Source organism: Sorex araneus, chromosome 1 (genome assembly GCF_027595985.1).
Source record: "Sorex araneus isolate mSorAra2 chromosome 1, mSorAra2.pri, whole genome shotgun sequence".
NCBI classification, from domain to species: domain Eukaryota; kingdom Metazoa; phylum Chordata; class Mammalia; order Eulipotyphla; family Soricidae; genus Sorex; species Sorex araneus.
In genome coordinates this window covers 421,101,130-421,117,576 of record NC_073302.1, presented here as the reverse complement: position 1 = coordinate 421,117,576, position 16,447 = coordinate 421,101,130, and positions in this window count along the sequence as shown.

Sequence of the window (16,447 nt, the reverse complement as noted above, 5' to 3'; positions counted from 1 at the left end):
CTCTCTGGAAGTAAAAAGTCACAACCTAAAACTACACAACTAGAAACAAGAAACAAAAATTGACTTTATATAACAGTTAAGGGCCCAGTCTATCTTTAAGACATAACTCTTGGAGGGAAAGGGGTAGCCCATATCCAGCAGTACTCAGGGTTTACTTCTGGCTCTGAAATATTAAGGATTATTCCTGCTGGGGCTCAGGAGAACCACATGGAATGCTGGGGATTGAATCAAGGTAGGGCATGCAAGACAATTACCTTACCTACTGTACTATCTCTCCAGCCCTGAAGACATAATTCTTATTTGCTATACATGTACCCAACTCCGAGGTGCCAAAATACCTAAGGAAAATATTATAAGCCCTAAAAGGAGATACTGACAAAAGCCTAATAGTAACATGAGTCTTCAATGCTCAGGGGACTATATGCAGTATTGAAGATTGGACCAGGTTCAACCTCCTGCAGGCAAACATTTTAACCCTGTACCGTCACTTTGACCTCAAACAGTAAACTTGTATTTATATGTTTTATTAACTAATTTATTTATTTGGTTTTTGGGTCACATCCAATAGTGCTCAGGAATCATTATTCCTGATTCTACCTTGACTTAGGGGATCATACAGGGTGCCAGGGATTGAACCTATTCGGCCACATGCAAGGCAAGCACCCTACAGTTTCTCCTCTTTGGTTTTTTTTAATTTTTATTTTTATAAAGTTGTTCACAATGTTTATTACATTCACTATTCCAACACTAATCTCACCACCATTGCACCTCCCCACCACCATTATTTTCAATTTTCCCAACCACCAGCCAAGCCTGCCTCAATAGCAAACCCTATGTCATTTATTTCATATTGTTTATATTGAATAATTTGCTATAAATGATCAACAAAGATTTCCTTAGGAACAAAGTGGGTGAAGATTGTTGTATCTCACTCTGTAGTCCTTGTATAAGAGCTTACTAACACTTAAATCCTTGTATAAGAGATTGCTAACATACTGTTACAGGTTAAGACTATTTGCTTAATTGAGATTGGTTACCTTCTACTTTACATCACATTCAATGTATTACGCTTGGTGTATCAATGGTGTAGAGTTTGAGATGTCTGGCTCCAGGAATTCTAAAATTTTAAATGGGGTGATACAGCTGCAGACAAATTTTTAACTGGATAATGATTTGAGGGTACAGAGGCATCACTGATCTCTTTCGAGATTTATTTATGAGTCTCTAGATTATGGCCAGTTAATGAGCTTATATGGTGCCAGAAGCAGTTCATGGGCATCACTGCCAACCTCTGTGATAGCTTGGAGATTTTGATCACAAAACCTGCATACTTGAGGTTTTCAACAGATTCATTCCTGGTTGAGGCTCATCCAGAGGCTATGGATTCTGGCTATGAGCAAGGATGCAATTGGTGTGTGGTGGAGGGTTTTGGCTGCCAGGGCTTTGTTTGGGCAAATAGTGGGCTCACCTGCCCCCTTTGGGGTGCCCCTGATGAGACTCAGCCTGGCCTGGGGTCTGGAGGCATCTTCGCCTAACAGTTGACTTTTAAATTCTAAACCATTCAGTGTCTTTATATTGGTGAGGTCAGTCAATTTTTTTTTATTGAATCACCATGAGATACAGTTACAAAACTTTTCATGTTTGAGTTTCAGTCAGACAATAATCAAACACAAATCCCTCCACCAGTGCATATTCTCTACCACCAATGTCCCCACAAACCAACCCCCTTTACAACCCTTCCCCCGCCCCATGGCAAACAATTTTCCCCATACTCTCTCTCTACTTTGGGGCATTATGATTTGCAACATATATACTGAGAGGCTCTCACATTTGGTCCTTTATCTACTTTCAGCACACATCTCGCATCCCCAACGGTTTCCCCAACCATCACTGGCTTAGTGATCCCTTCTCTATCCCAGCTGCCTTCTCCCCAGCTCATGAGGCAGGCTTCCAGCCATGGAGCAATCTTCCTGGCCTTTGTCTCTAGTGTCCTTGGGTGTCAGTCTCATATTATGTTATTTTTATATTCCACAAATGAGTGAAGTCCTTCTATGTCTGTCCCTCTCTTCAGTTTTTTCTTTGATTTATTTGCTTATTTATTTTTATTTTAATGAATCACTGGGAGATGTAGTTACAGACTTACAAATTTTCATGATTATATTTCAATCAAACATTGTGCGTGTACCCATCCCTCCACCAGTGTCCACTCTGCACCACCAATGTTCCCAGTGTCCTTCCCACCACCGAGATCAGTGCCTAGCCCTTACCTCTTGGTAGACACATTTCTTTGGGTTATTTTAATATATTATGATTTATATTTCCATTTTATCCTCAGTATTTTTTGGCTGTTCTATATCTCTAGCACATATTTCTCATTTTTTTTGTCATTGTATTTTGGTGGATTTTTATGGTGATTTTTTTCTGTTTCCCTTTCATTTATGCTTTGTGTTTCTACAATAGATTTTTGTTTTGTGGTTATATGAAATTTATATAAAATTACTCATAACTTAAATGGCACCTTTCTATGGATGTCATTTCATCTATATAGGTTTGATCCTTTTTGTTCTCCCATTTAATATCTTTCTTGTCAAAAATTATCTTTTTCTGTAGTGTGAGATCAAGTATTCCTCTCAAATTAAGTCTCTATCACTATTTTATTGCTTTTTCCCAGGTAATCTTATATAATTTAATGTTATGTTCAAATGTGTTTAGTTGAAACTCTGATTCTATTTATTGCTTTCCTCAAATTTTGTATCCTTCTGTTTTTCATTGTAGAAATAAGAACAATTTTAACATGTCTTATAAGGGAGTTATGGACTACCTTAGTATTTTTCTGGTGGAAAAACGGTCTCTTTCTCTTATGTGTTTAAGGGGTAGTTTTGAATTCCTGTCTGGCAGATTTTATCTTTGAAGTTTTTCATGTGCTATTTCGCTCTCTCTGACTTAAAGAGATCCTATTTGATAAGTCTGATGAGTACCTAATCGAGTCCCTTTGTAAAAGTTATATTTTTCCTAAGGAGACTTTGCCTATCTTTTTGTGGTTAATTTTTGACAGTTTTAATTTTATGTATTTCTTTTCATTTAGATAACAAGGTGTTCTCTTAGTGACACAGGTTTATATCAGTTCATTCCCGGGGTTTTGTAAGTTCCTAGATGTTTCTTGAACAAACTCAGCTCCCTGCCCCACTGTTCATCTTCTAGGATTCCCATTCCTCATATCAAACCTTTCCTAATGAAACTGTCTTTCTCATCACATTTATTCCTTCCATTTTTATATCTATTTCTCTTTTTTTATCTGAATCATTTCTTTATTTATATCTCAAGTTTTATTAATTCTCTTTTTTCATGTTTTCAGCATTTTCTAGAGTGTTTCCAATCTCATTTATTCATTTCTTTAAATCATGACTATCTTGTAGAATATTTTTCTATGATGTGTTTTTAAATCTCATTTATTAATTTCTTTAAATTCTGAATCACTGTTGCTTTCTTTTCATAGTTTCTACTTGGTCAAGTATTCTTGAGCTCACAGAACTGCCTTTCAAATGAGTTTCCCTGTATTTTACTAAGCCTCTTTCTAATAGTTATTTCCTTCTCCTCCTCCTTCTTCTTCTTTCTCAACTCTTTCCTCCTTCTTTCTTCTTCCTCCTTGTCCTCTCCCACCTCCCATTTCTCCTCTTCTTGATTTTTGTTTCATTTTGGGCCACACTCGGTGATGCTCAGGGTTTTGTTTTATTTTGGGCCACACTTGGTGGTGCTCAGGGATTACTCCTGGCTCTGCACTCACACATCACTCCCGACAAGGCTCTAGGGACAATATATGCTGCTGAGGATCGAACCTGAGTCAGCCGCATGCAAAGCAAGCAGCCTACCAATTGTACCACTATTCAGCCCCTATTTTCAATTCTTTACTGATTTGATCACATCTTTCAGTAGCTTTCAGTTTAATTTCTGGAAAAGTGTGACTTTATTATGTTACCTGGAAAACTCAAATTGCCTAATAGGTCACATTTTCATTGTCTGTGAAGTTGGCACACCTAACTTATGTACGTGTGTGTGTGTGTGTGTGTGTGACTATTTTGCTGAAATTCTAAATGAGTAGTTTGGTAATGAGAAGACAACTACCTCCCCCCACCTTTTTATGAGTATGTGGTACTTTGGCTTTAATTTTTGGTCATTGCTTATTTTAACCTCTCAGTGCCACTGTGTCACCACTGGCAACATGGCTCATACTCAGGTTCTGGAAGGATTAGTTATGATGAGGCGGGCACAAAAGGCATTTGCCAAGGCTGTGGGCAAGCAGAAGAAACTTGGTCCACTTGTGTAGTCCAGCTGCTATCCTTCTCTTCTGAAGTCCTGAGACTAAGTTTTAGTTGTTAGCACATTTTGGAACAATGGTACCAATGAACCAGAGGGGGGGGGGCGGAATTATAGTAATGCATTATTTTCTGCTGTCCTTAGTGGGATTTCAGCCTGTGTGGTGTGTCTCACCCCTACTACCTTGTAGTTTATTTGAATCAAGTTTATGGACTTTCATGACAACTCTTCCTTCTTCTCATCAGTGGCTTGGTTTCCTCTACCACTTTCAGTTACATCACTACATAAGACCTGATTTATATGTAAATAAATATACGCTTTTAGTTAGACAGATGCATGCTCCAGCATCTAAGAGTAAGCAAAAAGAACTGTGATCTCTACCTGATTCATTAGTTGTAGGTTTAAGTGGAGAAACAGAGGAGGTGCCTAACATACCCAAGCCCTGATGCTAACACTCAGATTCTTTACTGAACTTGGCTTATCTACAAAAAGCCACATGTATATTTAAGAAAAGTAAATTCATTTTTCCTTTTGATGTCTAACAAAATTCCAACAGTAGCAATAACCTCTAGCCAGTAGTAGACTCCCAAGATCAGTCTGTAAGCAGATTAGTGGGTACAACTACTATATTTTTTTATCATAGTGAGCTGGAGTGACAGCATAGCGGGTAGGGCACTTGCCTTGCATGCAGCTTACCCGGGTTTGATTACTCTGCCCCTCTCGGAAAGTCCGGCAAGCTACCAAGAGTATCTAGCCCGCATGGAAGAGCCTGGCAAGCTACCCGTGGTGTACTTGATATGCCAAAACAAGTAACAACAAATCTCACTTATTTTCACTTAAGATTAACATTTATTTTCACTTAAGATTAACTAAAGCCAATTGCTACTTGTAAGTAAAAATTTCAAATGATTGAAGTTGGAGCCATAGTACAGCAGGTAGGGCATTTGCCTTGTATGCGGTCGGCCCAGATTCAATCTCCAGCATCCCATATGGTATCCCGAGCACAGCCAGGAGTAATTCCTGTGCATCACCAGGTGTGACCCAAAAAGCTAAAAAAAAAAAAAAAAAAAAATAAGATTTTTAAAAAATCTTTTGTTGAGCTAGAAGTAAGTTTACAACAAATTAGAGTTAAAATTGCTTTTAAAAATATGTTTAACACAAATTAATGCATTTGTACATTTTAATAGTAAATAATAGAAATATATAGGTATATGTTTACATATGAATATACTTAATATAATAAATACATATCAAAATGTATTTTTGTCATGTGTTTATTTATAAAAATAAAAATGAGTATTCTCTGAGAGATTGTATTATTTTATTTGCTAATTTTAACTTTCTTCTTTTTTTAAATATCAGAGGGGGCAGACTGAATATAATTTATCTTAAATTTATCCTTTGGTCTCATCCAAAATACCCCTAAGTTTGGATTAATCTACACAGAAACTAACCTGACACCATGAAAAACAAAACTTCTATTGCAAGGGACAAAAGGAAACACACAGATTAGAGAGAAAGATTTCATCACTAAGAAAGAAATTCCACTGCAAGGATAAAAAGCTGCAAATTGCAAAGTTCTAAGATGTGTAACTTTACTCTGGGAAGAGAGGGTGGGAGAAGGTGTAGACCCCCCAACACTCCAATTTTGTTACTACAAAATTTAACACTAGTTAAATTCGCTAGTTTGTTGCAGGCAACAGAGGATATAAACAGAGAGCAGAGTTACTACCAGACACCATACTGACGGAACTTTCATTATCTTGCCTGAAGCACCAGTTCCAGGGGACAGGTTTCAGATCTCACTCTGCACAATAACAGTCCCTGAGGGGAAATTTCTAAGGAGAGTTTCACTGACCCCTAGCAACAGCTCATCTAGCTGGAGGCCGAGACAATCCTCAAGCATTTCTCCTGAAATATAGACTTGGGCACTGCCACTCTGCCTCTGATGGCTATTGAGCGAGCTGTATCCGCACACATCCGCAAACATAAAGTTAGCCAGGAGGGGCTCAAATGTCTGTCCCAGAGTGGACACTTTGTCTTCCCTGGAACTGAGGTCCCAGCACCTTTTAACCCCACCTTAGCACTACTCCCAGGTCTTCACAACCCTGGCATTCTGATGGCTTCTAGACACTGGACACCTAGAACCGTTGCAGTTGTCCAGCCCTTGCAAACTTAGAACATATCGTGAACTTTGTATCTCTGCAAAGGGTGTGTGCTCAAACACAGGTCCGTAACTCTCACTCAGGTCCAACCGGGTCTCCAGATAGAATACGAAGATAGAGAGCAAAACTACAGCCTGGAAAGTTCTAATGCAACAGATTTATGCTTGCTGCTTGAAGAAGCATTCAAAGCAACAATCCTAACATTGCTCGATGAAATGAGGTCAATAAAAGAGAAATTTTAACAAGAAACATAAAATATGAGAGTGTGAAAAAATACTGAATATGTCTTATAGATGAGGCTAGAGAGATGGTGTTTGGATAACGAATTTGCCGTAGGACAAGGATTGCCATATTCCTGGTTTATGTTCCTTTACCAGGTGTGGAACAAGAGTACCAAGTCAGGTGTAAGCCCTTAGTACAGCCTAGTGTGACACCTCTCTCCAAAAAATAGATGTCAAAGATCTGAAGACAAGGTAGCAGAAATGAAAGAAGATAGAATGAACTTGAAGCTGTAGCAGTACAAACTAAATATTTTTAATCGATTTTTTCCTTGTTATCTCTGTTCTGCTAAGTTTAGAGAATTTTGATTTTTCAGATACTGTTTTAGAATTCAAAATAAGTATTTGGTTCTTTGAAAATATATCCCATTACTTTGTTGAGATTATACATATGCATTTATTATTAGCATATTTTCCCCTTTCATCATGGAATGCAATTATCTATTTGATATTATCTTGCTGAAGTCAACATTTGTCTCAACTTAGGATAATTTATTGGTTTTGTTATCTTCTGAAAATGAACCATGTTGTCCTAATTCTTTTGTCAAATCATTTTGGATTGTATCCCAGATATTTTATGTATACTATTTGAGTTTTTGGATTCCGTTCTGTGGGGGAGAAATGGTACTTTTTTCCTACTTTATTTTCAGACTTTGGGACTACGTGACAGGCTGTTTTCACTCAGGGCGCCCCAGAGTGGGGCAGGTGAGAACCCTCCCTGCCCCAAGGGACCCAGTCCCAGGAGTCAACCTCCACTACATAACCACTGCCTTGCTCCAGGCTTCTCGGCTGCACGGCATATTATAAAACACTTCCTACCAATTTTCCATAATTACCACACAATATTTGATGGAATTCAGACAGTAGGCAACAAATTACAAAGATACGTATCTCTCATAGGTATGTATATGAGAGCCCGGCAAACTACCAAGTGTATCCCACCCACACGGAGAGAGCCTGGCATATTCGATATGCCGAAAACAGTAACAATAGGTCTCATTCCCCTGACCCTGAAAGAGCCTTCAATCGTTGGGAAAGATGAGTAAGCAGAGGCTGCTAAAATCTCAGGGCTGGGAGGAATAGAGACATTACTGGTGCCTGTTCGAGTAAATCGACAAACAAGGGGATGAGAGTGATACAGTGATTTTCAAACTTTATCTTGGAGTTACACTGAAAAGTCTTTCTCTTGGGTAGAACTAAAACTTCTGCTCAAGTCTTTTAATTGTTTATTGTAATGCCTTACTCTGACCCGTGCATGGAAAATTTAGGGGTCAGAAAATGTATAGGCATAGATTATAATCAGAATTCAGTCCTCTAATATTGAAGTACCGTCTTAAATATTCAGTCGCTCTTAGTTGCCGCAAACTCTTTTCTAACTTTCAGTGACTAGGAAGATGTCTTCAACTGGAGCTACAGCCACTCCATGCACTGAATGTGCTACTCTGAAGCTAGAAACTTTGAGAAGAAAAGCTTGCCCTGTATCACTATCTACTGCCTTCATATCTCTCCAAAATCTGTCTGAATTTCTGTATTTTCCAGTAACCTCAGATAGTTGTTTGTTTTCCTCTTCACAGTACATTGAATGGAAATCTTTCTACTATTCACATTATTGCTTGCAGCTGACCTTGACACCATAAATGGTCCCCTGAGCACAGAGCCAGGAGTAAGTCTTGAGAATCTCCAAGTGTGGCCCAAACGGAGCCATGTATGGAGACCTTTCTACAGTGTACAGTATTGCTTTCATTACTTTTATGTTTTAAAAACTGCTTTGAATTAATAATACATTTTTAGTTATTTTGTGGCAACACATCTGACAAAATGGTCTGGGGACATTTCTAGCAAACTATGGGTGACCCTGTAGTTTTAGGACTTTGCATATATATGTGCAGGTTAGAGTCCTTCTGTAAGTGTGCTAGTACAATAAGAGTTTCCCTCACCATAAAGAGTGACACTGGATTATAAATATAAGTGCTTATGATGGCATGAAAGTATGATATTATCAGAAATTTGCTTCTTCCTACCTCTTATATCACATCCTGCTCCATTTTTCATTTTTCTCATAGTCTACCACAGTGATCTTCATAAAAACATCTCCCCTTTGCTGTTAGCAATGAAGTAATTCTCCTATTGTGTGATTTACCTGTTTGTTTGTTTGTTTGTTTGTTTTCACCTGATATTTTGTTTGTTTGGGGGCCAAATTCACTGTTCTCGGGACTTACTCCTAACTACTTACTCAGTAATCACTCATGGCAGTGCTCAGAGGACTATATCTGGTGCCAAAAATCCTACCTAGGTTAGCCACGTGCAAGGCAAGTGCTCTACCCACTAGGCTATATCTCTAGCCCTTTGCCTGATATTTCTGAGGCTAACTCTTCACTTTCATGGCTGCTCATTTTCATTAAGCTATATGACAAAAATATCATAACACATTCTAAAATAATTTCAAATTTTGCTTATAAAATAAAAACATGAGTATTTAGCATTTTATATCATAGCAAACATACTAAAATATATATAAACATCTAAAATATTTATCATTAGCGTGCAGGTTAATGTAATGAGATACACTTATGTACTATTGTATGCACATTTAAAAATGATTCTGTGTATTCGCTGAAGAAGCCGGTGGTTTCCTAATTTTACTTATCCCGAGAAAGGAACTCCTTAATTGAGCAGTAGTCTACTTGCCAGAATAACTTTGCATGTTCCCACCAACAGAGGTGGGTTTTAACCAAGAATCACTTGTTCATATATATGTTCAGAGCTAATTCTATTGTTCATATTTATTGCTGTAGTTTCAGTATTGGAATATTGATTATATCAAGTTGACAAACAATTTAAAATATCTGTGTATTCCTTTGTTAATAAGAAATAAATTGAGGCGTCTCCTTGTGATTCTCAGCCAACCTGGCAAGTGGTTCAATTCAAAAGCCTGCGGATGTGACGCCGCCGGGCCCTATGGTGCCCCTGGGACTCAACTGAGTTCAGCTGCATATGGCACAAGCATCTTCACTAGTGTTCTATCTCTCCGGCTCCCAAAATCAATATTTTTGGATGGAGAAAAACACTCATTGAGATATTGATTTTAAATTTTGACTGCTTAATAAAGAGCTTATGAAAATGCTAAAAAAATATTCAAGAGCCATTTGAAAGAATAAAATGGTTTAGTTTTACCTAAATAGGACTTGGAATTGAAATGAGAAAAAACAAGTTGAGTATACTTGATTCATTTGTTCCTTGGCAGGGCCTGAAGTAAGAGGAAATGATGATAGATCCTTGGTAATGTTTGATTCCACACCTTCACTTCGTTTATGACTGATGAAACTAGAGGTCTTCTTTTGTCCAAGTAGCCATGTGAATCTCTTCAGTTTCCTCATCTCTTACCTTTCCTCTGGTTAAGTTTCTTTTTATTTGTAACACACAATACACCCAACTCAAGCCTATTTAAGTGAGGAAGGTAGAGACAGATACAATGATTTATAAACTCCAGTAAATAAAGTCCAAGGATAAGAGAGAAAATTTCACAAATAACACCCAAAGAATGTGTTTATTTACTTATGCTCTCCTTAGTTGTCTTTACATTCATAAATATTCTCTTAATCATATCCCCCAGAATGTCTACATCTACATCCTCAATGACTAGGTTAATCATTGTATCACTGTAATCCCGTTGCTCATAGATTTGCTCGAGCAGACACAGCAAAGTCTCCATTGTGAGACTTATTGTTACTGTTTTTGGCATAGCCAATACACCACGGGTAGCTTGCCAGGCTCTGTCCTGTGGGCGAGATACTCTCGGTAGCTTGCCAGTCTCTCCGAGAGGGGCAGAGGAATTGAACCCGGGTAGGCTGCGTGCAAGGTGAACACCCTACCCTCTGCGCTATCACTCCAGCTTGACTAGGTTAATCAAAACTAGAATTTTGTGACCTGAGAGACAGTATAGGGGCTAAGGTGCTTGCCTTACATGTAGTGGACTCTGGTTTGATCCCCAGCACCACCTACTCCAAGCACTGCCAGGAGTAGCCCTGGCACAACTGGGTATAACCCACACCCCATCACCATCAACAAAAACAAAACAATACAATTTGTCAAATTTTTGAAAAGATTGTTCCCAATAATCAAATACTCCACAGTGAGACATATTGAATAATGGGTCATATTCGATATGCCAAAAACAGTAACAACAAGTCTCACAATGGAGACATTACTGGTGCCTGCTCGAGCAAATCGCTGAACAACGGGATGACCGTGACAGTGACAGTGACAGTGCTTAACTGTGAACCAATTATGGTGAACAAGTAAGTCGAATTGGCCAGACAAGAGATCCTACTTCAGATGCCAGGTGGGAAATGGCTCCAAATAATCACAAGGAGTTAACGAAGGAGTGGGATGGCTGGGCCCTGCCAGAGAAAGCATAGCTCCATTACCATGAAAAGAAATTTGGAAAAGACACACCTGCAACTAGTCATTCTACCATTTATCTTCAAAAATCATTACAAGTACGGGAAGACGGTAGTGAAGACTGATGTGCTGAAAATTGCCAGTTATTTTTTCCTTCCTCTTCAGCCTCTGTGTGCAAACAAATGATAAAGAAACTGATCGCCATGATCTAATAGAATGTCAGGAATATGAGTTTTGACAAGTTTATTTAATATCTATAAACATCAATTTCCTTGTTCAAAGATGTGCAGGAGAAAGGTGCTGTTTGAGAATCAAATAAAAGGGACTCTAAAATACGAAAAGCTTTGACGGAACCCCCCCAAAAAATCTTTGTTTCTTAGGTATTTATTTAGACCTTGGAGATTCTCTGTCAACTGTCAAGAGTTCAATGCAAGGCCCAAAGATGTGATACTGCTCAGGCCCTGCAGTGCTGGGGATCACCTGGGCCACCCAGGAGTTGCTGGAGCCTCCAGGCTTCACCTGGCAATGCTGGGAGGACTCCAAAGGCTTTACCAGGTGATGCTTTGAGAAGCACATGGGGTGCTATGACTCAAACCCCAGTGGGGCACATGCTCTGTTATACTGTTACAGACCTCTTGAGTAACTGTGCTTGATTAGACATCCCCTCATATTCCTCTTAAGAAATTTATATTTTAATACATCAGGCTTCATGTTTCTTATTCAAGTATACGTGATGCAAATAATCTTATCATCCAGTATTAGGTTTTGAATAAAAACAACACTGTGCTTTCCAATGTGCTTTCCAAATAGATAAGGAACAATTTTCTTTTTTAATGGAAGCACTGATACATATTTTGATGCCATTGTTTATCTCATCCAACTAACAAATGATTTGGATGCTTTTGACGGAAAAAAGATAATGTGTTAGAAATAGATTAGAGCTCATTATGAAAGCATGCTAAATAATATCAGGTACAAAAATTATACATCAGAGTCCAGGAGGAGAGTGCCAAGCGAATTATAATTGTCATCTTTCAGAGAACTCTCAACAGGATGCAATGAACCTTTGACAGGAGGAGAGTAATGGCTGGCCTTTACTGAACATCTGCTAGGTGTCAGCTGCTTTTATATTTCTGGTAGCACTCAATTATAAGCCATGTTACAGTTGTTCTATATTGTGACCATAGGCAGAATATATGCATGAGAAATGGTGAAAGAATTAATATCTAAGGGGAAGAAATTTACCTAAACTCACAGATTGCAGTCATGAGAGGAAAGGGGTCCAATCTATGGTCTCTTGGACTCATGGGACTATTGACTTTCTCACATTATTTTCATGACTATTTGTCAGTATCTTGCATTCTTTGTAATAAAATATTTGCATAGTTTCTAAAACATATTTTAATCACAGACCAAAAATCATATATCAAATGAAGAAAAGTCTAAAAAAAGTTAACTAATGTCAAGGATTTGTAAGTTTGGGGAATTGTTATTATCTGTGATAGAGAATACAATGACAAGACATTTAAAAAGATGAGAAAGAAAACAGGCAGAGAGATTGCCGAACAGGCCTTGGTGCATGCTTTGCATACAGGAGACCAGATTCAATCTCTGAAGTATTGTCAGAAGTGACCCCAAAGCATCCCAATAGGACCAGCTCCAGAATGCTGAGGGGTGTGGCCACAAAACAAAGAACAAATTGCCTCTTGTAGCTAAATCCATGAATGCAGTTAATAGCGGTTTTGCAGAAATTCTCTGAGCATTATCTCTTTGAGAAATGTTTGATTTCTAATTTAAGATCTGCTTAAAGATGGCAGTATTAATTTCCCTTTGTTTTGTACAGTGTTCAGAATAAACGATCTTAATTGGAATGAAATATCTCTGAAACAGGAAGCACAACTAACAGAACAGCCGAAAATTTCTTTCTCCGAAGAATGGTGTTTTTTTCCTTATTAAATCAGTGGACATAGTTCAGCAGAGCTGCCCTCCAAAGGTAATTCTGGATGAATCAAGCCCAAAGGGAATTGAGGCAAAGGTTTCCTATGCACACACATAATTTGAGTAGTTAATTTGAGTACATTTCAGTGCCAAAGGCAGTCACAGAACCCACAGCATTGAGCATGCTAATAAAGTAGCTAGAGGTAAACATTGGGAAAGAAGCTGAATAGGTCACCAGCCTCCTTTCAGAAGTGAGACTTCCTTCCATTTCTAAACATTCACAAGAAAGTGGGATATAGAAGCTCAGGTAAATCTCAAGAGATTAAATAATGATTCACCAGCCAATTGGAAAGTTTCCATTGTAGAGGGGGTCATTATTTTGGTACTGCCATTGATTGCTTAATTCTGCTGGTTTCTTTAACAGCAAAGGGAAATGGAAACCATTCCTGTAATTGCCAATAAGCAGTTTTACACAGAAACCAGTTGAACTGGAATGAAAGCAAAGCCAAGCTTTTAGTTAATGAGGTTTCTCAATCAATCAGCGACCATTGCAGAGTGCTTGCTCTAGGGATGCGAGAGTTAAGGTCAACTCTCTGTTGTTAGATTTTTCTACATAGAGCTACAATGAATGCCTACGAAAAAGTTAGAAGGAGAAATAAGTTTGCTCCTAAAGACAAAACTTTGAAATCAATATAAAAAGCAGAAATAGGCAAATTTACCTTAAAGAGACTGAATGGCTCCTCTAGGTAATTGTAAACAGATTAAACAAAACAGTTTCATAATTAAAGGGAAAATGTTAATTAATGGAGAAATTAGTTTGGGGAGGTGGTGGAGGAGGCACAGGTAGGAAGTAACAACTAAGTATCTAAAGGCAAAGGAAACTACCCTAAACCCTAACAAACATTTGCTTCTATTACCTATAGAAGTAATTTTAATTCAGCTAAAGAAAGAGCTCAATGGGCTAGATCATAAGCTTTGCCGGAGATTTGAGTTCCTTCTCTGAAACAGGCGTAGCCTCTGAACGCCACCAAGTGTGCCCCAAATACGACAATTCGACATTAAAAAAAAAATCTATTTTCTGTTTGTCAGGTATCTGGTCACACTTTAAAAATTCTTTCATCAAAGAGATTGAACCAGTCAACATTTCCATCAGAAGTGGGTGAAGGTTCCTTCCTATCACATCAGTGCCAACACTTTAAAAAAAAAAATGTGTCTGAGTCTGAGGTGATAACTTAATTGTTTTTGTTGTTGTTTGCTTGTTTCTTTTTGGTTCTAGGGTCTCACCCAGCTGTGATCAGGACTTATTCTTGACAGGTGTGGGGATCACACAGATATAAGACTCGAACCCAGCTTGGCTGGGTGCAAGGTGAAAGCTCTACTCCCTGTACTATAGCTCCGCCTCCTGTTTGATTTGCATTTCACCACGATGATAAGGGATGCAGAGCATTTTTTCAACACTCATCTATATCTTCGTTGAGGGTGTGTGTTATCATCTCTCATCTGGTGGTGCTCAAGGCATCCTCTTGGCTCTGTGTTCAGTGATTACTCCTGGGAGACTCCAAGGGCTGTATGGGGTGCTGAGATTGAACCCAGGTCAGCCATGTGCAAGGCAAACACCAGGCCCATTATACTATCTCCCCAACCCTCTGGGTCATATTAAATTCCTGTTTTAGAAGAAAAAGACATTTATAGTAACACTCATTTACCAACTATTTCTTTAATTTAAATAAATTAATATCACAGTTAATAGCCTGATATGGGACCCAGCAGAATGCAGTGAAAATTAATAAACTCAGTAAACTTCATGGCTTGTTGTACTTTTATTTTTATGTATTCAATGGTTCTGGATTTAAAATAAGCTACTAAATTATTATTATTATTATTATTATTATTATTATTATTACTATTATTTTCTACTGTCATTATTTGCTCTTCATTGCTTTTGAGATATTTTACTTCAAATTATGGTGAGATTTTGTTGGAGGGGAAAGCTATTAAGCTTGTTAATTTGGGAAGATTCCAGGTAATTTTACAGCTGACAATTAAAAGTAGTAACAAGAAGCATTCATGCCAGGATGGTACTTTTATTGTGTCTAGGTGTCTTGTTGCAGGAAAGCCTGTTTTATGTTTTTGGCCAGGCTTCAACCTATCATTTGAATTCATTGGTGGCTTCTTAAGGTTTTAGCATGTGTTTGTTATTATACACACTGCACAATTCAAATACACAGTTGATAGAAATGGAGAAAATGTTAATATTAGCTTGCTGTATACTCAAAATGCTGCATATGCCCTCATATTTCCATGCCTATCATTATGAATAAATCAAAGTGAGAATGATTTGCAAACTATTTACATAAAATGCTGATTGTTTGGTATTGTTCTGCTGTTTTGTTTTTTTTTTTAAAGAGGGATTATGTGAGGGTAACAGTCTCTTGCCCCCGAGCCAGGCTGTCTTCACCAGGACCTCTTATAGCCTAGTTCTCCCTCTCGGAGAACCTGGCAAGGTACCGAGAGCATCCTGCCTACATGGCAGAGCCTGGCAAGCTCTCCGTGGCATATTCGATATGCCAAATACAGTGACAATGATAGGTCTCATTCCCCTGACCCTGGAAGAGCCTCCAATGCGGCACTGCTGGGAAGAACAAGTAAAGAGAGGCTGCTAAAATCTCAAGGCTAGGATGAATGGAGACATTCAAGGCTAGGATGAATGGCGCCCACTAGAGCAAATCGATGATCAATGGATGACAGTGACAGTGACAGGGATTATGCTGTGGGAATGGGGACATTGGGTCTGGCTGCAAGGTTGAGGCACAGGTGGGGGTACCAGAGCTACACTAGCATGGCTGGGGAGCACAAAGTTTTGGGGACTGAATGCAAAACCTCACAGATACCAGACCTGTTTCACTTGAGCAATATCCCTAATTCACAGCAACTCAAATTTTTTTCTTTCCCCATTCCAGTTCTTGAAAATTCATATGGTAGGAATATGTGTAAGAAAAAAATTATGTCTTTATATGCAGCGATGCTTCTAGATGAAAAAGTACCACGAACACTGATTCTCTTAGAACTCCAAACAATGTCATGGAACTGATATTGAGTGCTGTCCTTTGAAATATTTAGGTTAAAAGAAATCATTGGTTGGAGGTAGTAAACATTAGTTTATTAGTAGTAAAGGGTGAGATAGTACAGCAGGTAAGAACTTGCCTTGCATGCAGCTCACCCCTGAGTACAGAGCCAAACCCAGAGTACAGCTGGGCAAACCAACCACACCCCACCCCACCTCCGGACCCAAGTGAAAAAGAAAAAAATTAAAGAAAAAGAATTCATAGACTTCAGGAGTAGTAAGGATAA